The sequence below is a fragment of the Chiloscyllium plagiosum genome, unplaced genomic scaffold, assembly GCF_037043375.1.
Source record: "Chiloscyllium plagiosum isolate Xiang-an unplaced genomic scaffold, Cpla_swu_hap1 HiC_scaffold_35, whole genome shotgun sequence".
In the NCBI taxonomy this organism is placed as follows: domain Eukaryota; kingdom Metazoa; phylum Chordata; class Chondrichthyes; order Orectolobiformes; family Hemiscylliidae; genus Chiloscyllium; species Chiloscyllium plagiosum.
In genome coordinates this window covers 62,796,610-62,819,355 of record NW_028270173.1, presented here as the reverse complement: position 1 = coordinate 62,819,355, position 22,746 = coordinate 62,796,610, and the positions used below count along the sequence as shown (strand labels likewise).

Below are 22,746 nucleotides of genomic sequence, written 5' to 3'. Positions count from 1 at the left end.
GTTTGACACAATCACCAGGACCCTGCCAGTGTTTATTTACAATCAGACTAATCCTCACAAACAACTTGTCCAAGTTTTGCCCACTTTGTAAGCCTCATTGTACATATGCAGATATACTGAGGTCGAAAGCCATGCTCCTATGACACCGACACCAGTCTAACAGCCAGCATTTATTCAGTATTAACACTTTGCATGTTTCTGCACCAATCCTTCATGAAGCTATGACGTTCTGCATGACTGCATTTCAACTGTCCCTGATCCCAGTCAATGTAGCCACTGTGATAGGCTGACAGCTCAACCCATGAGATACAGGAAGAGAGTTAGAGCTCAGGGAATAGATGGTAAGTGAAAGTAGCCACCATCTCAGGATCTTATCTGACAGTGCAACTAAATAAGTATTTTGTGAGGATCCATGAGTTCTGTGATTGTAAATATCTGTTTCTGAGGTGCAGTGTTGGGTTCAATATTTTCCAGCGAAGAGGCAGTTGCTCCACATTGGCTGCAGGTCCAGTGTGGAGTGGGTACAGGAAGTTTTACACAATCAGCTGTGATTGGTCATACTAAAAGCAATTGTTAATGCAGTGATCCCATGCTCTGCTTTGCTGCTGTCATAGCCCATTTCACCCCTCCCCACTCCACCCCCTACCCCACACCCCACTCCCCCCATAGACTGGGGCTTCCAGCTCAGTGTCTCAGGGATGTGAGATGCATAGTGAGGGGAGTGCAGTTGGGGTGAATGGAAGCCGCTCACCCAGACCCTTGCTGAGTTTATGTCACCCCAACTCTTTTCAGTTAATTCAGAACAGTCACCACACAATTCACTGCTCTCAAACCTGTCAAAGGGACAGGCTTTTTCTAATACTCAATATTTCCTAACCATCAGTTCACATTCCTGAGCATTATTAAATGAGTTGTTCACAGTTTGTTATGGATATGTCTCTCGCTCACCATTTTTGTTCTGTCGTGTATCAATGTCACCTCTTTCTCTTGGATAGACGGAGCGTCTGGAAATGCTCATGTCATCAAAACGCTTCTCAAAATTATAATCCTTCTCTCACATTCTATCATCTTATGTCATATTCCCAACTTTAGACAATCTTTCATAACCCTGAGCCTCCTAGGAGTTGCGCTGCTTCAGTGAAAGTGGGCTCTGGAGGGTAGATGGTAAATGGTGAGCTTAACAAGAAGATGTGAATTTGTGTTAGTTCCTAAGAGTTGGGCTGAAGGGTCTGTTTTCATGCTGTACATCTCTACGACTCGATGACTCTGCAATTCTGCTGGTTCGAACGTGATTTAGTTGTTTTAGGTGGGTCCAGGAAGATTATTTAATGCGAATCCTAGTAGCAACCATGTCTGAACAAATCAAAACAGCATGAACCAAGAAAGACGGAAATCCAACCGAGAAACACTGTGTCACGATCAGGCAAGAGTTGGTGGATGAAACATAAAATGTTTCTCGACATTGTTGAGATTTTCTATGTTGAACAAAGGAAAATGGTCCAGATAAGTCCCGACAGGAGATTCATCTGCGGGATTTGTGCTGAAACTAAAATATGAGAAGCCTCTCTCCTTGCAACAAATGGGGTATGGACAGAGGTTGGATCAGGTGAACAGGCATTATCAAGTCAAGGCCATTAATCTGAGGGACTAATTCTCGTCAGTAGAAATTATCACCTCCTGGGATTTAACTCTCAACTTTTTCTATTAGAAATAATGAATGATAGACAGAAGAGACTGGACTTGATGAAAGAAGCATGTTCAAAGCCAGTGGAAAGCAAAATTTGCCCAGTGTTCTGCCTGCAGTACAACAGACAGCTCCATGAACTCTGTTGACATACTGACATTTTGCCATATGACCCAGCAAGCCAGCACAGCAAGAATCATGCCTTTGAATTTTGGAGAGTAAACATCAGCATTTTCTATGAAATCATGTTGGCCTGGTTTCTGTGGTGTATTTTGTCATTATATGACACTGTCACTTTAAGAGTCTGATTGTATAATTCCGATGACATGATCACCTATTTTGTTTCCAAAACAGTTTAGTCGAACCTGGCTGCTTGTAGAGTAAAAACCTTCTTAATAAAGTCTTTTCCCTGGGGTGGGGGAGTCCAGAACTAGAGGGCATAGGTTTAGGGTGCGGGGTTAAAGATGTAAAAGGGGCTCAAGGGGCAACTTTTTCACCTAGAGGGTGGTGCATGTATGGAATGAGCTGCCAGAGGAAGTGGTGGGCACTGGTACAATTACAACATTTAGAAGGCATTTGGATGGGTATAAGAATAGAAAGGGTGTAGAGGAACATGGGCCAAGTGATGGCAAATGAGATTAGATTAGGTTAGGATATCTAGTCAGCATGGACGAGTTGAACCGGAAGGTCTGTTTCAATGCTGTACATCTCTGTGACTCTGTAATAAAGCTCATGTCTAGCTAGATGGATATAGAACTGGTTGGGCACAGGAGGCAGAGTAGTAGTGGAAGAGAGTTTCTCAAAATGCAGACCTGTGACCAGTGGTGTCCCACAGGGATCCATGCTGGGCCACTGTTGTTTGTGATAGATTTGGAGGAAGGTGTAGCAGGTTTGTTCATTAGCAAGTTTGCAGATGACACTAAGATTGGTGGAGTCGCAAATAGTGAAGGGGACTGTCAGAGAATACAGCCGAATATAGATAGATTGGAGGGATGGGCAGAGAAATGGCAGATAGAGTTCAATCTGGACAAATGCATTTCAGAAGGGACACTGGACATTGACCTGAAGCAGACAATGTTCCTGCTTTCATTCCTCTGTCCAAACCCCCATCTTCTATGCACAGTAAGGACAATGGAAAAGGCAGTCAGGCAGAATGCTTTCAATTTACTGTGACCTTGTATTGTTCTGGTAAGGATCAGTCTGACCTTCCGAGTACATGTTTAACATGAAAAACCCAGGAGAAATGTTAATTTAAGTGAGATTTTGAAATTTCTCTCCTCATTTCCAAAAAAATCTTTGATGAGAGCACACTGAGCAGGAAATGCGAGAAGCTGAGGAAAATATTGCTTCAGTGTAGCTGACTGAAGGGTTCTGATTAATCTGGGAATTAGATACACTGCACTCACTCACTCTGCACATCCCAAATTCAACTATCAGTCACACTCCTAGGCAAAGCTTTCAAATCCAAGCCCAGGCCTTTGGAAAAGCTCAAGGCTTTCAGGTAAAATCTTGAAAGAAGACATAAAAATACATTTTATTCAGTATGTCATCAAATATGGCAGCTGAATTGCTATGATGCTGCAATAACAATCCAGAGATTGAGAGTTCAAACCCATTCATGGAAAGTTATGTACAAAAACTTAGGGTGAGAACAGGCCATTCTGCCGAGTTGGTCCATGCTGGCATTTGTGTTTTACACAATTCTCCCCTGCCTCTTCATTTCACCATATGAACAGATTCTGCTAATCCTTTCTCCCTCATGTATTTGCCTAGTTTCCTGTTAAAGACATCTCTGCTCTTTACTGCAACCACTCCATGCTGTGAAGCTGAATTTCATAAAGTATGGAATTTGTGGAATAGAATCAAAATAAAAACATGAAAACTTTCAGTTTGTCTGCAAAAGAAAAAAAAATTGTCCTTCAAACAAGGGAACCTGCCACAGTACTGACACTTTGACATGAAAAGTACAGATGAGGGTTTCACCAGTAGGTGAGCTGCGCCAGAGAGTCACTAGTCTTTCCTGGAAGTGATTCTTTATCCCTTTTTCTGTGATGTGTCCTTGTTCCTGATCATCAGAAAATGACAGTGGGAGCTAAGGATGGTAAAGGACAACCCTAAATAAAATTAGGCACCATTACATAATTGTCCATCAAAGAAGGAATGTGACAGAACCGCAATGTCAGAGGAGCCACCTTTCAGATGAAATCTCAAGCAAGGCCCCTTCTGCTCCCTCTGAAGTGGATATTAAAGAGGGTTCCCCATTTTTATGTGTAAAGAAAGACTGAATGTTGTCTGATGAAAGCAAAGCCTTAGTAATCCCATGGCAATATTTTGAAGAACAGAGGGGTTATCCTTGGTGTTCTGGCCAACGTTAATCCTTTCTTCAACACCAACAAAAATGGTCTAATCACTTTCTCATTGGCATTTGTGGGAACATGCTGTGTGCACATTGCCTGCCACATTGTCTTCATTACAACAGTGGCCACATTTCAAAACTATTGCATTGGCTGCAAAGAGATTTGGGACATCTAGTGACAATGAAAGACTCCACATAAATGGAAGTCTTTATATTTCATCTCTTCCACTTGAGTTACAGGGATGGGACGGTAAGAGGTCTTGGAGAAATTTGAAAAGACAGGCAATATGCAAATCCCAAACACCCGAGAGAACTGACCATTCATAGTCCACAGGGTAATAATCAGCTCCGAACACACAACTCAAAAATAGGAAATCAGTAAGAATCCTCAAACACTCTGCACCTCCCGGATAATTACCTTCTCATATTCAGGAATGAGCCATCAAAAAAGTTTAACCTGGTAATCAGAGGGAAATGCTTCCAATAAACACACTCAATAAACACAGCTCTAGTCAAACAGTTCAGCACAAAGCACCGAGTAAACAACTCTCTCAGCTGGATCTTCTCACACAGCATAAGGGACATTTCCACCCCTGATTGCTCACAGGATAGTCAGACTGCCTGAAGATTGGTGTGGATATTATGGGATACAATTTGTATAAAAGCTGCTCCTTCACTCACCATCTCCTCACTTGGTTTTCAGTCCCTATAGTAAGTGAGCCAGCTCTGGAAGAGGAAAATTTGGAGATGCCGGTGTTGGACTGGGGTGCACAAAGCTAAAAATCACACAACACCAGGTTATAGTCCAACAGGTTTAATTGGAAGCACACGAGCTTTCGGAGCGACGCTCCTTCATCAGGTGATAGTGGAGGGCTCAATCCTAACACAGAGTTTATAGCAAAAATCTACAGTCTGATGTAACTGAAATTATAGATTGAAAAATTGATTGTCTGTTAAGCCTTTCATCTGTTAGAATACAGTGATAGTTTCACTTCTTTCATGTGTAAATGATAAAACCTTTATTTTAAAAAGTTGCATTCTCGGGTTAGCTGTTAACAATGGTGAGGGGTCATACTTTTAGGTTAGTGAGGTGCAGTTTTAAAACAGAGATGTGGAGAAACGTCTTCTCTCAAAGAGTCATGAAATTATGTTCGTCACTGCTCCAGAGTACAGTGGGATGTCAGGAGCTTGAATAAATTCAAGGAGGTGGTAGACAGATTTTTAATTAGTAATGGATTGAAGGATTGTGGAGAGTGTATAGAAAAGTGGAGATTGGGCAGCGAAATGAAGTTGGGGCCAAGACAAGATCAATCTGATCAAATTGAATAGTGAGTAGAATCGAAGGGTTGAATTATGTATTCCTGTTTCCAGTTCTTATGTTTTTATATCCTTAACATGCTCAAAGACTGAGCTTCCCACCCTTTTGGGAAGAGAATTCCAGAGACGCTTAGCTTTGGTTAAAAAAGGTTCTCCTCACCTTACGCCTCAATGGCAGCCCCTTACTTTTAAACTTTACATTCCCTGCTTCTGGACTCTCCAGTAAGAGGAACATCTTACATTTCTTTGGCTAGTTGTGAATTTCATTGCATTTTAAAGAGGGTTTCTCTCTGCAAAGCAGAGGCAGTTTTCTTGCCATTCCATTTTAACTGCATACCATGCTACATCTGTGGCAGACTCATCTAATAGTTTTACCACTCATTGCAAGCAGAAAGACTTGCAATGGCAGATACTCTGGAATGGATTGGCCTCCCTGGTACTGGTGCTATCTTTAAGTGGCTGTTGTGCACCTGGAAAGATATTCCTAATGTGGAGCTGTCCTGAATGTTATGTGACATTTGCACTGGTAGTAGCAGATAGGAGGAAATTGGCATCTTGTTCAGTGGACATTGGATCTGTGGTTAGCACTGCTGCCACACAGAGCCACCAGGTTCGAGTCCAGCCTTGGGCGACTGTGTGGAGTTTGCACATTCTCACTGTGTCTGCGTGCATTTCATCCGGGTGCTCCGGTTTCCTCCCACAAACCAAAGATGTGCAGGCCAAGTGAATTGACCATGCTAAATTGCCCATATTGTTCAGGGATGTGTAGGTTAGCCAGGGGTAAATGTAGAGGAATGGGTTTGGGTGGCTTACACTTCAGATGGTCAGTGTGGACTTGGTGGGCTGAATGGCCTGTTTAAATATAGTAGGTGAAGATCTCGACCCCCGGGAGGGGTCTCTCGGTTCGGTCTGGTACAGCACGATTTCGCCCTTTAATCAGTATTGGCCGGGCACAGGTTGCCCAGCAACACAGAGGTTAAAAGCTTTTGTGTTCCTCGGAGAAACTGCGCAAAATGACTTGAAACAAAGACAATTTTTATATGGTTCTCAAGAAATAGTACAGCCTTAATTACAGAGCAAATCCAATAAAATTTAATTAATCTCAAAAACTTGATTGAGTTTTTTGAAGAAGTAACAAAGAGGATTGATGAGGGCAGAGCGGTAGATGTGATCTATATAAACCTCAGTAAGGCGTTCAACAAGGTTCCCCATGGGAGACTCATTAGCAAGGTTAGATCTCATGGAATACAGGGAGAACTAGCCATTTGGGTACAGAACTGGCTCAAAGGTAGAAGACAGAGTGTGGTGGTGGAGGGTTGTTTTTCGGGCTGGAGGCCTGTGAGCAGTGGAGTGCCACAGGGATCGATGCTGGGTCCTCTACTTTTTGTCATTTACATAAATGATTTGGATGCGGGCATAAGAGGTACAGTTAGTAAGTTTGCAGAGGACACCAAAAATGGACAGCGAAGAAGGTTACCTCAGATTACAATAGGATCTTGACCAGATGTGCTAATGGGCTGAGAAGTGGCAGATGGAGGTTAATATCAGATAAATGTGAGGTGATGCATTTTGGGAAGGCAAATCTTAGCAAGACTTGTACAGTTAATGGTAAGGTCCGAGGGTGTGTTGCTGAACAAAGAGACCTTGGAGTGCAGGTTCACAGCTCCTTGAAAATGGAGTCACAGGCAGATAGGATAGTGAAGAAGGCATTTGGTATGCTTTCCTTTATTGGTCAGAGTATTGAGTACAGGAGTTGGGAGGTCATGTTGCAGCTGTACAGGACATTGGGTAGGCCATTGTTGGAATATTGCATGCATTTCTGGTCTCCTTCCTATCAGAAAGATGTTGTGAAACTTGAAAGGGTTCAGAAAAGATTTCCAAGGATGTTGCCAGGGTTGGAGGATTTGAGATATAGGGAGAGGCTGAACAGGCTAAGGGTGTTTTCCCTGGAGCGTCTGAGGTTGAGGGGTGACTTCACAGAGGTTTACAAAATCATGAGGGGCATGGATTGGATCAATCGACAAAGTCTTTTCCCTGGGTCTGGGAGTCCAGAACAAGAGGGTACAGGTTTAGATGAGAGGGGAAAGTATAAAAGAGACCTAAGGGGCAATGTTTTCACGCCGAGGGTGGTATGTGTATGGAATGAGCTGCCAGAAGAAGTGGTGGAGGCTGATACAATTGTAACATTTAAAAGGCATTTGGATGGGTATATAAATAGGAAAGTTTGGAGGGATATGGGCCAGGTGCTGGCAGGTGGGACGAGAATGGGTTGGGATATCTGGTCGGCATGGACAGGTTGTACTGAAGGGTCTGTTTCCATGCTGTATATCTCTATGATTCTATGACTCTAAATGACATTATGGACAGCAGATTAACCAAATGGCATTTCCTGGAAACAAACTTTGTTTTGCACATTTTATCTCTCTTCACCTGTGTCCACAAGGCCAGCTAGGACGGTTAGTAATCTCTTATCCAGCTTGGTTAATTCCATACTGTGAAGGGAGCATTGTTTGCTAATCTTTGATTTAGTTAGTTCAGCCTTTAGTAGGGTTAAAAAGCCATTTTAAACACAGTGCTAATTTACAGCCTAGAACCTGTTTGATTATGTTACTCGCATTGAGAAGCCATTTTGTTGTTGGTAAAGGCGTGCATTAAATGGTTGCTCCTGACAACAGCCTAAATCCAGATTTTAGATCCTCATAGGGGTTCTATGATTCTACAGACAGAAATTTGGTGGTCCTGGTTGTGGGGGGTGGGATTTGGGTGGGTGGGGGTCATTCCTTTCCTCAAAGACTAGCAGTAGAGACCCTGACACCAGACTCTTTCAGGGTCAGAGGTCGCTACCTAGGTCAGTTTGGTTTCAGCCACCTGGAAGAATGCCCAATACATGAAGAAGATTAGTGATTCATCAAGGCTATCCATGATCGACAAGGCACAAATCAGGAGTGATGGAATATCCCCCATTTGTCTGGAAGGGTGCAGCTCTAACAACACTGAAGAAGCTTGATACTATTCCAGACAAAGCGACCAACTTGATTGTCACCACATCCACAAGCAACCACTCCCTCAAACATCAATGCTCAGTGGCAGCAATTTGTACTGTCTACAAGATGCACTGTAGAAATTCACCAAATATCTTTAAACACCACCTTCAAAATCCATGATCATTTCCCGCTGGAAGGACAAGGGAATTAAATACATGGGAACACCACTCCCTGCAAGTTCCCCTCCAAGCCACTCACCATCGTGACTTGAAATATATGACTGTTCCTTCACTGGCGCTGGATCAAAATCCTGGAATTCCTTCTTTAGCTGGATTATGGGTATCCCTAAACCCATGGACTATCGCAGTTCATGAAGGCAGCTCACCACCACTTTGGAGAAGGTGAGGACTTGCAGATATTGGATAAGTGCGAATCAATAAGGATGGCACTGGAAAAGCACAGCAGGTCCGGCAGCATCTGAGGAGCAGGAGAGTGGACATTTCAGGCATAAGCCCTTCATCACCACCACTTTGTCCATGAAACTGAATTTTCCTGTGGGCTATTCCCTACATTTGAATCCAAGTGTGTCCATTAAAATGGTAGAATGCAAGGGTCCTGATTCATTTAAGCTTAATAGTGATCGAGGAAAATTGAGAGGATTAAAATGTAATGTAAGTCCTGGGTAACTATTAAATTGAATGCTCAACTCACCACCGATCCCCTCTACCTCCTTGATCTCTGGCTCTCTCTAGAATGACAACCCATACACCTGGACCTGCCATATGTTGCCAGCCCTGATCTGCTGGACCCAACGCCACCCCCAACTCTGCCTGGCAATCCAGCTGGACTTGGCAATGAACTTGCCATGAACCTCTGTCCCCACCACCACCCTGCTCCCACATTGCATCAGTCCAGTTCTGTGGGTACTACCAATCCTTCTCTAGGCCAGTCCATTCGTTTCGAGCTCACCTTCACTCACCCAACACCTGATCCACTTGTCACCCTTCCCCCTCACTTACATTTCACACTTACCTTTCCTCAGTTTCTGTCAAAGTGCCTTTGGGATCTTTAACTTCGGAATCAAGGCAGCAAGTACCATGGAAATGTGGCCAGCAAGCCTCCACCTGTACTGAGTGGATTTCTCTCTAGTTTCCTCTGGTGGACAGGTTCAGGTAAGTCCAAACCAGGCACCCTTGGCCAGAAAGAATTGTCAACAGGAAATGGGTAAATTTAAGGAGGATTACTGTCAGTTGATTCTGTTCCAACAGTAATCAGAATGTCTGGACCACTTGTAAGTTGAGACATCCATCCTCCAGTCAGTGGATCTCTATACAACTTTGTTCAGATATTTTGTTGTCATGAAAGATGACGCTAAGTTGCATTAATTATTTGTTTTCTTGACAAGCAGATGGTAACTGTGATTAAAGTTTACACGGTTTCAAAGACAATCACTTAATTAAAGTATAGTTACCAATGGAATGCAGAAACACTTCTTGCAAACTTAAAGAAAATTCTGGTTAAATTAAATTCAAACACTATTAACTGGTTTTTAAGTTTTTATTTATTGCAGAATTAAACCTCCAAATCCTTGCATTTAGAATTTAAGAATATGTCTTGACATTGTTAAAATCATTACAAAAAAGAATTTGACCAAGCAGATAACATTGCCAGGCTTCACATACTATTTAATCATGGAAAAGACCACATTATTTTTAATCTCCTATTGCATTATTTGAAGAGAATATTAGAAACAATCAAGTTATAACACCTATCAGAGTAACATAGTATAAATGTTATTCTAATATTTCACTTCTCTAGATTACACCAACAGAAATCTGTTACTGGTATTAGTTATTTCTGGATAGTAATTAATGATTTATTGTAGATACTGATATATAATGACCAGGTAATGGCATTCTTATTTAACTGCAAAAAAATTAAAATCATAAAAATAAACAATAGACCAATTACCACGAAGAAAGTAAAAATGCAGTTTAAGGTTAAGGTCTCCATAGTCAAAAGTGAAAGTGAACTCCATGGGTTCTACTTTTAGATCCTCATGGGTCTATTGTATATTTATATTGTTTGATGTTGGATGATCATCATAAGGTTTTTATGCTTCACAGATTCTAAGCAGTTATTTCTCCTCTGATATAGAACTCACAAAAAGGGAATTGAATTGTTGTGGGAGACATTATAACCTCAGGGGCATCAAGGTATAGGCCAACAATTGTTTATTGAACCAACATTGGGAGAGTCCACCCCAGAAAGGATTCTGAAACAGCGCTCTAACTCCACAAGGATTTTTCAGATATTTGTACGTTGTAAATTACAGAGACAGTCCATGACTCAGTTTTAGGTACCTGTTATGAAACAACTTCACTAAAGGATGAGCATGAAAATTAACTTTTTAGATATTTTACAATCTAACTGTACAGAGATGTTAAAACACATGTGAAGCTGGTAGGTACTGAACCCTTGCCTCCTTGCTCGGAGATAGGGACACTACCACTGCCCCTCTACTAACCTTTTACATTTTTACACCTGAGAACCACTGAAGTAAATGGGCTTTCACCACCTATGTAACATTTCAGCCTAAAGGTCACCTTGAAATCAAATTCTTGAAATCCGTTAAATAGTCTGGAGAATTTCAGCTGGATATCACAAAACCCAAATCACAACCTCAGCAGAGGACCAGATTTTCAGCAGAGTTAGTAATAAAACTATAGTGGCTGTGAGCAATTGTCCACCATTGTGGGACTGGCTATGACTTCAATAGGGGAAATACTTTTGTGATTTGAAAAATAGCAGCTGAGCCGTGAGCAACAAGCAGGAATCCTGACTAAGCTCACAGTGCTACAAACTGAGGAGAGAGGTCTAGGCACTAGAGGAATGCGATTGGAAGAGCTCAGGATGGAGAATGCGTGTAGGAGAGGGGTGAGGCAAGGAGAGACCAGGGAGAAGGTCTTTGAGATGCATTTGGTGGAGGAAGGTGATGGATCTTCTCAGCTTCAAACAAAGTCATTAAAATTAATGAGTTAGTAGAACTCATTAATCATCACCTTGTATTTATCTTCAATGTCTTTTGTAATTGTATCCCAGGGCATGTTCCAGCTGGAAATGTTCTCTGCTGGTTCTGCTGAGTATTTCTCAGCGAACTTTTTATTGTATTTATATAAGACCCATTTCCAAAAGGCTGATGTTTTTATGCTGGTATCAGGAGGAATATTCCAGGAACCATACCATTTATTCAATTCCCTGTATTTCTTGTCAAGAAACCATGCCCCTCCAGTATCTTCATTCCTGAAAGAAGAATCACCAGCAACATCTGTTGTGCAATTTTCTGATACAAGGTGCCCGGTCTTATGATGTTTATGTCCATTCAGCCCTTGGCTCCAGTGATATTCAGCAATGCGCTGTGTGTGCTCCCTATTCGTGCAATCACACAGGACGCCACAGAAGGGACACCGCTCCCCACAACCACATAACATTGTATAAAATTCATCAGCTGGATCTGATGGGAGAGCAGTAATTTTCTTAGCAACATCCTTCCCCCAATCTTTTATCCTGTCAGTCAGATAATTTGTACTGATAAAACTTGCAATTTCCTGGATAAAGTCCTGTGGGTTAACCTTTTCAGAATGAAAAATGACAGGTCCCAACTTCTCCTGTGGAATCTGTATCTCCTCACACAGTTTATTTTTAAATGCCTGAACAACATCAGCTAAAGAACTCCCATCAGTCATGTCTGTAATATCCTTTAGAGCTTCCTTCAATGGATTGACAATCTTATGCAGAATATTCAATGCGAGAGAGCACAGCAGAGGAATTTGGTCATTATTTGTGGCTGCACAGTGTTGGACAACTTGTTCTTTCAGCCAGTCTAATTGGAATGATGTGCTGTGCTATAAGTATCGATAATACTCATCAAAACTGTCTTTCTCCTTCAAATGCAGCATCAGAGCCACTTGTAAGTTTTTCCGTTACAAGAATTTCCCTCCTTTGCAATGCTGCCTCATGTGCTGAACAATTTCCATTCCCAGTCTGTTATCAACAGCTTGCATTGTGGCTGGGATCAGGCAATTTTCACAGAACATTTTTGCTCTCTGTTTGGTGTGATCTTTCTCCTGGTAGATATCCATAAAGCTTTGGCAGTAAGCTGATTTCTCCTTTTTTAATTGTTCCAGAGGATCATTTTTCTTCCTAAACCTTTCATGCATTTCTTCATACTGGTTAAGTGCAAACCCACATGTGTGAAGTTTAAAATCTACCCTGAAATGTTCAGTAAAGGTGAATTTTTGATCCTTGTGTTTCTGGATTTTCATGTCTATGGCTCTCAGGAGTTCTCGGCAATGGTTAGAATCATAGTCCTGCTCCTGTTTCACTTTCTTCATTACAAACTGTTTACACTCCTTCACCCACTCATCACACAGTTCCTGGGCTTTTGTACTGAATATTGAATACATCGGGTTATGCACAAGCCTGGAATAAAATGCAGTTGATTCAACGTGATTATGATTGATTTGGAGTTTTTCATCCTTCAGTTCAGAGAGGGATTTATTGCTCAGTTTCTGGTTGAGGAGTTTGGTGTCTGTGAGCATGCTCTGGCGTAGACTCTGTTCCATGTCCTTCATAATATTGGCTTCTTGTGATGGTAAATGTTTAAATTTTGAAATTGTGTTCTGCCACATTTTCTCAAACACTTCCTTCAATTGTGTTTCATCCATCTCCTTATTTTCTTGACTGTACTGCTGCAGAAGTTTATTGACCTCTTCTTCAATCTGACTCATAGTTTTCCTTTATATCATTCAGCTTCTGCAGAGCTCTCCTCCTCTGCACGGCTTCATCACACTTCTTGTCCACATATATCTGACGTTCAATGATCAGAGATTCAGTGCTCCAGATAAAATCCTCCCTGTATTTTTCAACAAGGTTTGTGTTATGGCCTGTGGAATAGTATTCCTTCAATTTCTGGAGTGCTTTTCTTTTCTGTTCATCAAGAAATACAATCAATTCGCTTTTTAAACTAACAGCTTCCTCTCCTGGATCCTGATTTGTACTAAAAATTCTGTTCTGTGCTCTTCCCAAGAAGGAATGTATCTCTTTCCTCAGATCCCACTCCACATCTGTGTACGCAACAGAAAGGTCCTTGTAAGCTTCAGCTACCAGACTGTTCCGGAAACTGAAAATGAAATTCTCATATTTCACCGCAGTCCACAAGGGTTTAGTCCATTGGATGAACTCAGAGATGGTTGACGGTTTCCGTTTCTTTGTATTCTCTTTCAGGTTCTGAAAAAGCCTTTTCTTCAGCTCAAACACCTTGTGACTGTAGCCACTATTGACAGCTGCCATGGGTGGATTCCCGTGCCACAGGCCTGGGATGTTCCAATTATTCTCCATCGCATCATACTCCAGAACATCCGATAACTTACTGAATTGTCGATCTCGTTTTTCCATTATTGCCGCTGCTCGTGTCATCTCATCCAGCTGTTCCAGCAGATGTTTGCGGCCTCTGATATTCTGGTCATGAGCAGACACATCGTTGACATTTTGGTGAACACAGTAACAAACTGGCCTTTTCCCCACCTCTCCCATTCGTATAAATGCATGGACCACTATCTGAAGCACATCCTTCATCTCAGTGGAGTTTTCCATGGCCATATTTACCAATGTTACATCGCTTAGTCCGATCACTAGGGTGGCAAGCTCATTGTCATGTTCAGAGCTGCCGTCAATGTTTGATAGTTCTGGTGCTTTCAGCCCCTCAGTGTCGATCACCATGATGTACCCACAGCCCAGCTCCTTCTGCAGATCTCCTGTAATCTTAATGAGCTGCATGAAGGCTCCACGGGTACATCGCCCACTGCTCACAGCAAACTGCAAACCAAACATGGTGTTGAGAAGTGTGGACTTGCCTGTGCTCTGCACACCCAGCACCGTCAGTACAAACATACTGGTCTCTCTGCTAATCCTGTCTTCAACTGCCTTTAGTACATCAGTGACCCACTGTAAAGGGATGTTGGAAACATCTCCATCGACGAGTTCCAGAGGGAACTCATCCAACAATAGGTTAGCGACAGTGTTGGGTAGCATTTGCACAAGGTGACTCTCTTCCTTATCGTGATATTCCTGGTTTATCAGTGTTTCGTAGATCAGACCGATTTCTCGCATGAAGTGTTCAAGTCCAAGGGCATTGGCAGTTATCTGTTGATCAAGTTGCTGTAGCAGTTTATTGGTTGTAGAATCTTTCTGTTGTGACAGCTCCTGAGATTTCTCATACAGAGCTTTGTACTCATCACGTAAAACAGAGAGAGTCTCTCTCGATTTGCTATCCAACCCAAATTTCATCCATTGCAGCACATATTTTCTCTCATCGCTGTGTGTCAGGGCTGCAATGAATCTTTTCATATCAGCTGATATTCCTTTTGCTCGCTGCTGTTTTTAAAGTTTGCTCTTCTCTTCTTCAAGGTCATTACAATACATTTGCATTGACTTCTCCTCTGATTTTTTTGGGCGACATTGTTGTTTTTCTATTTTGGAAATCTGCTGCCAAGTGTGACCCTGAAATGACATGCTTTCCGATTTGAATTGGTTAATGGCTTTTCCTTCAATATAATTGTAAATGCTTTCAGATCTTGCTTTGCCAAGTGAACACAGTTTTTCTTCCTCAGGTATTACAATCCCCTTGACACTTGCAATTTTTGCCAGTTTCTCCAAACTCCTGAGGCCTTGGCTAGTTATCTCCTGATAGGTTCTTACCAGGACTTGTCTTAATATAGATTGCAGTGCCTCAGTAAACTCTGCATTGTTTCTCATTACCCGTGCTAATATTTGATTCTGCTTCCACACTGAGGAATCAATAAGTTCCTTTAAGTGTTGTTTAGTCTCACTGCTCACACTATTCCCAGTGAGTACTATGTATATACTTGCAGGGCACTGGGTCAGTGACTTCAGGATCTTGCTTGTATCATTGTCAACATTATCAATCCAAAGAAAAACAGCCGAAGAAATGTTTGTCAGAAACTGAACCTGTGTGTGCAACACTTTAGCGTCACCTCGAAGGTTTAATATAGTCATTGGCTCTGGGAAAAGATCCAAATCCACACTGCCACTGGGCAGGTACCAGCACAACTCAACAAGACCATCAAAAATCCTACGTGATAGATTGCCACATTCCATGTCGGCATGAATAAAGAAGTTATGATGTTGCTGAGAACGGCTGAGGACTTTATTTAGAATCATAAATTTGGAGATGGAACAAGAACCGAGTCTAATGAAGGAAAAGATGGGAATGTTGGTGGTCACCATGTTTGTTTCCTTAAAACCTGCACTATCTCGGAGTGATAGTGGGCACCACTTCTTCACAATGGAGCGCAGAGCCCACAGTAGGAAGATGCAGCCCTTGTTCCCAGCAGGCAGTAACAGTGGCAATGCAAACTGGCACAGGGACATCTTTACCATCAGCTCCTGCAGCAGGAATGGATCAGCACACAGGAAAATAGAGACAATGATATCCAGGGGATGGTATTCGCTTTCACAGCTTCTATCCTGAGAGAGAAAATCCAAGCTTCTCCAGTCTGACTGATTTTACTTCTTAGTGGGTTTGAATTTCAAGTTTCTTGCCTCTGAATTGACCATCATTAAATTCTGGAGAAAATATCCTGGAATGTCCTGAGGGGAATCTGGTAATTTATGTTGAAGTGTTTCTGTGCTTATGTTGAGGACGTCACTCAGGGACAATGTTTTGCTTTCTAAGCCTAGCTGGGTTAATAGTTCTGTAATACGGTTGGCTGCAGTATGTTCTATTGTATTAATATCAAAAACATTGTTTTCAGGAGTTGAAGTTTTTGTTTGGAGTAAACTCTGTTTCTGCTCAATTGTTGTTTCATTCCATTCAACTGGGATATGTTGTGATGCTCCAGCACCTGTTTGTAATTCCTCAGTAGGCCCAATTTCATTCTGCGTATGAGACTCACTCAGGTCCGGTTTCATATCAGTGTCAGTCAATTCTGGGTAATGGAGGGTAGGTTCAGGTTGTGCTGAAACTGATGAAAATATTAAATGGGTGAACAACACAAGATTGGAGAAAGATTTCACTGTGAATGTAATAATGTGTTATTATAAACACTGTATCACACTGGTTGGAGATCCTTTCACAAAATTTGATAATTATCTGATGTACAAAACATTTGATGAACTACTGTGAAAAGAAGGGCATTAAAGGATCGTCTCTTCAGGAGTCAAGCCTGTGATAGTGGCAAGCATTCAGGAAGTTCAAGGAGTACTTAAAATTGCCACAGGGAATTTGAAAGACAGAATACCTCAACAGAGAATAGGAAATGGAGGCAAAAAGAAAGTCAAGGAAGGGGATGAAGAGAAAAAAAATAGCTTGTGAGGAGGCAGTGATGTAATTGATACTCACAAAGGCTGAGGCTAATGCTCTGAAAACATGGCTTTAATATTATCATGACACCTGTTGGAATAACTGTTGAATTGGAAAGCTGGTGTCAGTAACACTGACCATGGAATCATCAACCATTACCAAGAAAACACTATTGCACTAGGGAAGAAATCTGCTATCCTTCCCCTATCTTGCTGATATGTGACTCCAGACCACAACAGAGGTTAAGTTTTAAATGTCCTCTGAGATGACCTATCAAGCTGCTCAGTTGGTGCAAAATGTCAGAAAACCAAAAAGGAATCAAACCAGACCACCTGGCTTTGATCTAGGCACAAGGAATGACAGAAATGTATACAGCCCTGTCAACATTTGAAAGTCCTTGCTTCTAACTTCTGAGACCGAGCCCAACATTTGTTGTGAAGCACCAGTCTGATGTAGCTGGAAATGTGTTGCTGGAAAAGCGCAGCAGGTCAGGCAGCATCCAGGGAACAGGAGAATCGACGTTTCAGGCATAAGCCCTTCTTCAGGAATGATGTAGTCATACTCTTACAACTGCATCTTCCATGCAGGCACCACCATTGTCATCCCTGGGTATGTCTTGTCCCTCTGTCAGGACTGGTTCAGCTGAGGGAATGCTGCAGTGGTATACAATCGAGAGGGAATCATGACAGGAGTTCATATTGATTGATGGCATATCAGGTCAAACATGGGGAAGGAAACATCATGCTACACCACCCTACCTCAACTGAATAATCAGTATTCCTCTAATTGATCACCATTTGGAGGAAGCAGGAAGGGTGGCAGGCAAGGACACAGAATGCATCTGGGTGGTTGATTTCAAAATCCAGCACTAACAATGGCTTGCTAGCCCAATTACTGATCGAGCTGGTTGAGTCCAAAAGGACAGTGCTGTTAGACTGGGTGTCCAGTAGGTGGTGAGGAACCAACAAGAGGGTAAAATGTACTTGACCATGTCTCAACAATCTATTTTTTATTGCTGCATCTGTCCATGACAGTATTGGTAGGACTGACCTTTGTAAAATCTTTATGAAGTTGAAAACTCACCTTCATATTGAGGATACTGTCCATTGTGTTGTGTGACCTTGCTGATTAATTCCAATTTCAATAAGATCAAATAATTTAAGAACAGGAATCCATGAGGTGACATTGAACCATTAGCAGCAGGCAAAGTGTCCTCCAACAGAACCTGCAAGCTCTTGGCTGTGCATATCCCACACTCTACAATTGCCAAGCCAGGGAACCAACCCTGGCTCAATGGAGAGTGCAGGAGAACATGTCAGGAGCAGCACCAGGCATACTTGAAAATGAGGTATCAACCTTATGAAATTATAGATCAGGACTTCCTGCATGTCAAATTGCATTGGTAGCAAGTGATAGGCAGAACTAAGTGGTCCCACAAAACCATAAACCATAGATCATATGATACAGGGGCAGAATTCGGTCATTTGGCCCATCGGATCTGCTCCACCATATCATGGCTGACATGTTTCTTCCATACGCACCAAGTAATTCTTGATGTCCCTACCAATCAAGAGCCTATTGACATTTGTCTGAAACATGCTCAATGACTGGCCTCCCCAGCTTTCTGCAACAATGTGTTCCACAGATTAACAACATTCTGGCTGCAGAAATGTTTCTTCATCTCAGTTGTCAAGGTTTTCAAGGGGTGTCCCTTCACTCGGAGTTTGTACCCTTGGGTCCTAGGTTGATCCCACCAGTGGAACATCTTCTCCACATCCACTCTATCCAGTACTCTCAGTATACTGTAAGTTTCAGTATTCTGTAACTTTCAGGGAGACAGCAATAACAGGATGGTGCAAGGAGAGCAGTAACAGGGTGGTGCGGGGACAGCAGTAACAGGATGGGTGAGAGATAGCAGTAACAGGATGGTGCAGGTGCAGCAGTAACAGGATGGTGCGGGGACAGCAGTAACAGGATGGTGCAGGTGCAGCAGTAACAGGATGGTGCAGGGACAGCAGTAACAGGATGGGTCAGGGACAGCAGTAACAGGATGGGTCAGGGACAGCAGTAAGAGGATGTTGCAGGGACAGCAGTAACACGATGGTGCAGGGACAGCAGTAACAGGATGGTGCAGAGTCAGCAGTAACAGGATGGTGCAAGGACAGCAGTAACAGGATGGTGCAGGGACATCAGTAACAGGATGGTGCAGAGTCAGCAGTAACAGGATGGTGCAAGGACAGCAGTAACAATATGGTGCAAGGACAGCAGTAACAGGATGGTGCAGGGTCAGCAGTAACAGGATGTTGCAGGGACAGCAGTAACACGATGGTGCAGGGACAGCAGTAACAGGATGGTGCAGAGTCAGCAGTAACAGGATGGTGCAAGGACAGCAGTAACAGGATGGTGCAGGGACATCAGTAACAGGATGGTGCAGAGTCAGCAGTAACAGGATGGTGCAAGGACAGCAGTAACAATATGGTGCAAGGACAGCAGTAACAGGATGGTGCAGGGTCAGCAGTAACAGGATGTTGCAGGGACAGCAGTAACACGATGGTGCAGGGACAGCAGTAACAGGATGGTGCAGAGTCAGCAGTAACAGGGTGGTGCAGGGACAGCAGTGACAGGATGGTGCAGGGACAGCAGTGACAGGATGGTGCAAGGACAGCAGTAACAGGATGGTGCAGAGTCAGCAGTAACAGGATGGTGCAGGGACATCAGTAACAGGATGGTGCAGAGTCAGCAGTAACAGGATGGTGCAGGGACAGCAGTAACACGATGGTGCAGGGACAGCAGTAACAGGATATTGCAGGGACAGCAGTAACAGGATGGTGCACGGACAGCAGTAACAGGATGGTGCAGAGTCAGCAGTAACAGGATGGTGCAAGGACAGCAGTAACAGGATGGTGCACGGACAGCAGTAACAGGATGGTGCAGAGTCAGCAGTAACAGGATGGTGCAAGGACAGCAGTAACAGGATGGTGCAGGGTCAGTAGTAATAGGATGGTGCAGGGACAGCAGTAACAGGATGGTGCAGGGACAGCAGTAAAAGGATGGTGCAGGAACAGCAGTGACAGGATGGTGCAGGAACAGCAGTGACAGGATGGTGCAGGGTCAGCAGTAACAGGAAGGTGCAGGGACAGCAGTAACAGGATGGTGCAGCAACAGCAGTAACAGGATGGTGCAAGGACAGCAGTGACAGGATGGTGCAGGGACAGCAGTGACAGGATGGTGCAGGGACAGCAGTGACAGGATGGTGCAAGGACAGCAGTGACAGGATGGGTGAGAGACAGCAAATAACAGTATGGTGCAGCAACAGCTGTAACAGGATGGTGCAGGGACAGCAGTGACAGGATGGTGCAGGGACAGCAGTGACAGGATGGTGCAAGGACAGCAGTGACAGGATGGTGCAGGGACAGCAGTGACAGGATGGTGCAAGGACAGCAGTACCAGGATGGGTGAGAGACAGCAAATAACAGGATGGTGCAGCAACAGCAGTAACAGGATGGTGCAAGGACAACAGTGACAGGATAGTGCAGGGACAGCAGTGACAGGATGGTGCAGGGACAGCATTGACAGGATGGTGCAGGGTCAGCAGTAAGAGGATGGTGCAGGGACAGCAGTGACAGGATGGTGCAAGGACAGCAGTGACAGGATGGTGCAAGGACAGCAGTGACAGGATGGTGCAAGGACAGCAGTGACAGGATGGTGCAGGGACAGCAGTAACAGGATAGGTGAGAGACAGCAAATAACAGTATGGTGCAGCAACAGCAGTAACAGGATGGTGCAAGGACAGCAGTGACAGGATGGTACAAGGACAGCAGTGACAGGATGGGTGAGAGACAGCAAATAACAGTATGGTGCAGCAACAGCAGGAACAGGATGGTGCAGGGACAGCAGTGACAGGATGGTGCAGGGACAGCAGTGACAGGATGGTGCAAGGACAGCAGTACCAGGATGGGTGAGAGACAGCAAATAACAGGATGGTGCAGCAACAGCAGTAACAGGATGGTGCAAGGACAACAGTGACAGGATAGTGCAGGGACCGCAGTGACAGGATAGTGCAGGGACAGCAGTGACAGGATGGTGCAGGGTCAGCAGTAACAGGATGGTGCAGGGACATCAGTGACAGGATGGTGCAAGGACAACAGTAACAGGATGGTGCAGAGTCAGCAGTAACAGGATGGTGCAGGGACAGCAGTAACAGGATGTTGCAGGGACAGCAGTAAGACGATGGTGCAGGGACAGCAGTAACAGGATGGTGCAGAGTCAGCAGTAACAGGATGGTGCAAGGACAGCTGTAACAGGATGGTGCAGGGACAGCAGTAACAGGATGGTGCAGGGACATCAGTAACAGGATGGTGCAGAGTCAGCAGTAACATGATGGTGTAGGGACAGCAGTAACACGATGGTGCAGGGACAGCAGTAACAGGATGGTGCAAGGACAGCAGTAACAATATGGTGCAAGGACAGCAGTAACAGGATGGTGCAGGGTCAGCAGTAACAGGATGTTGCAGGGACAGCAGTAACAGGATGTTGCAGGGACAGCAGTAACACGATGGTGCAGGGACAGCAGTAACAGGATGGTGCAGAGTCAGCAGTAACAGGATGGTGCAAGGACAGCAGTGACAGGATGGTGCAGGGACAGCAGTAACAGGATGGTGCAGAGTCAGCAGTAACAGGATGGTGCAGGGACATCAGTAACAGCATGGTGCAGAGTCAGCAGTAACAGGATGGTGCAGGGACAGCAGTAACACGATGGTGCAGGGACAGCAGTAACAGGATGGTGCACGGACAGCAGTAACAGGATGGTGCAGAGTCAGCAGTAACAGGATGGTGCAAGGACAGCAGTAACAAGATGGTGCAGGGACAGGAGTAACAGGATGGTGCAAGGACAGCAGTAACAGGATGGTGCAGGGTCAGCAGTAATAGGATGGTGCAGGGACAGCAGTAAAAGGATGGTGCAAGGACAGCAGTACCAGGATGGGTGAGAGACAGCAAATAACAGGATGGTGCAGCAACAGCAGTAACAGGATGGTGCAAGGACAACAGTGACAGGATAGTGCAGGGACCGCAGTGACAGGATGGTGCAGGGACAGCAGTGACAGGATGGTGCAGGGTCAGCAGTAACAGGATGGTGCAGGGACATCAGTGACAGGATGGTGCAAGGACAACAGTAACAGGATGGTGCAGAGTCAGCAGTAACAGGATGGTGCAGGGACAGCAGTAACAGGATGTTGCAGGGACAGCAGTAAGACGATGGTGCAGGGACAGCAGTAACAGGATGGTGCAGAGTCAGCAGTAACAGGATGGTGCAAGGACAGCTGTAACAGGATGGTGCAGGGACAGCAGTAAGACGATGGTGCAGGGACAGCAGTAACAGGATGGTGCAGGGACAGCAGTAACAGGATGGTGCAAGGACAGCTGTAACAGGATGGTGCAGGGACAGCAGTAACAGGATGGTGCAGGGACATCAGTAACAGGATGGTGCAGAGTCAGCAGTAACATGATGGTGTAGGGACAGCAGTAACACGATGGTGCAGGGACAGCAGTAACAGGATGGTGCAAGGACAGCAGTAACAATATGGTGCAAGGACAGCAGTAACAGGATGGTGCAGGGTCAGCAGTAACAGGATGTTGCAGGGACAGCAGTAACAGGATGTTGCAGGGACAGCAGTAACACGATGGTGCAGGGACAGCAGTAACAGGATGGTGCAGAGTCAGCAGTAACAGGATGGTGCAAGGACAGCAGTGACAGGATGGTGCAGGGACAGCAGTAACAGGATGGTGCAGAGTCAGCAGTAACAGGATGGTGCAGGGACAGCAGTAACACGATGGTGCAGGGACAGCAGTAACAGGATGGTGCACGGACAGCAGTAACAGGATGGTGCAGAGTCAGCAGTAACAGGATGGTGCAAGGACAGCAGTAACAAGATGGTGCAGGGACAGGAGTAACAGGATGGTGCAAGGACAGCAGTAACAATATGGTGCAAGGACAGCAGTAACAGGATGGTGCAGGGTCAGC

The 22,746-nt window shown here is 44.2% G+C and overlaps 1 pseudogene; it reads right to left on the bottom strand.

The window, feature by feature from the left end:
• Positions 1 to 9,928: 9,928 nt before the first annotated feature.
• LOC122541205 (interferon-induced very large GTPase 1-like) lies at positions 9,929 to 16,400 on the bottom strand (annotated as a pseudogene).
• Positions 16,401 to 22,746: the final 6,346 nt, after the last annotated feature.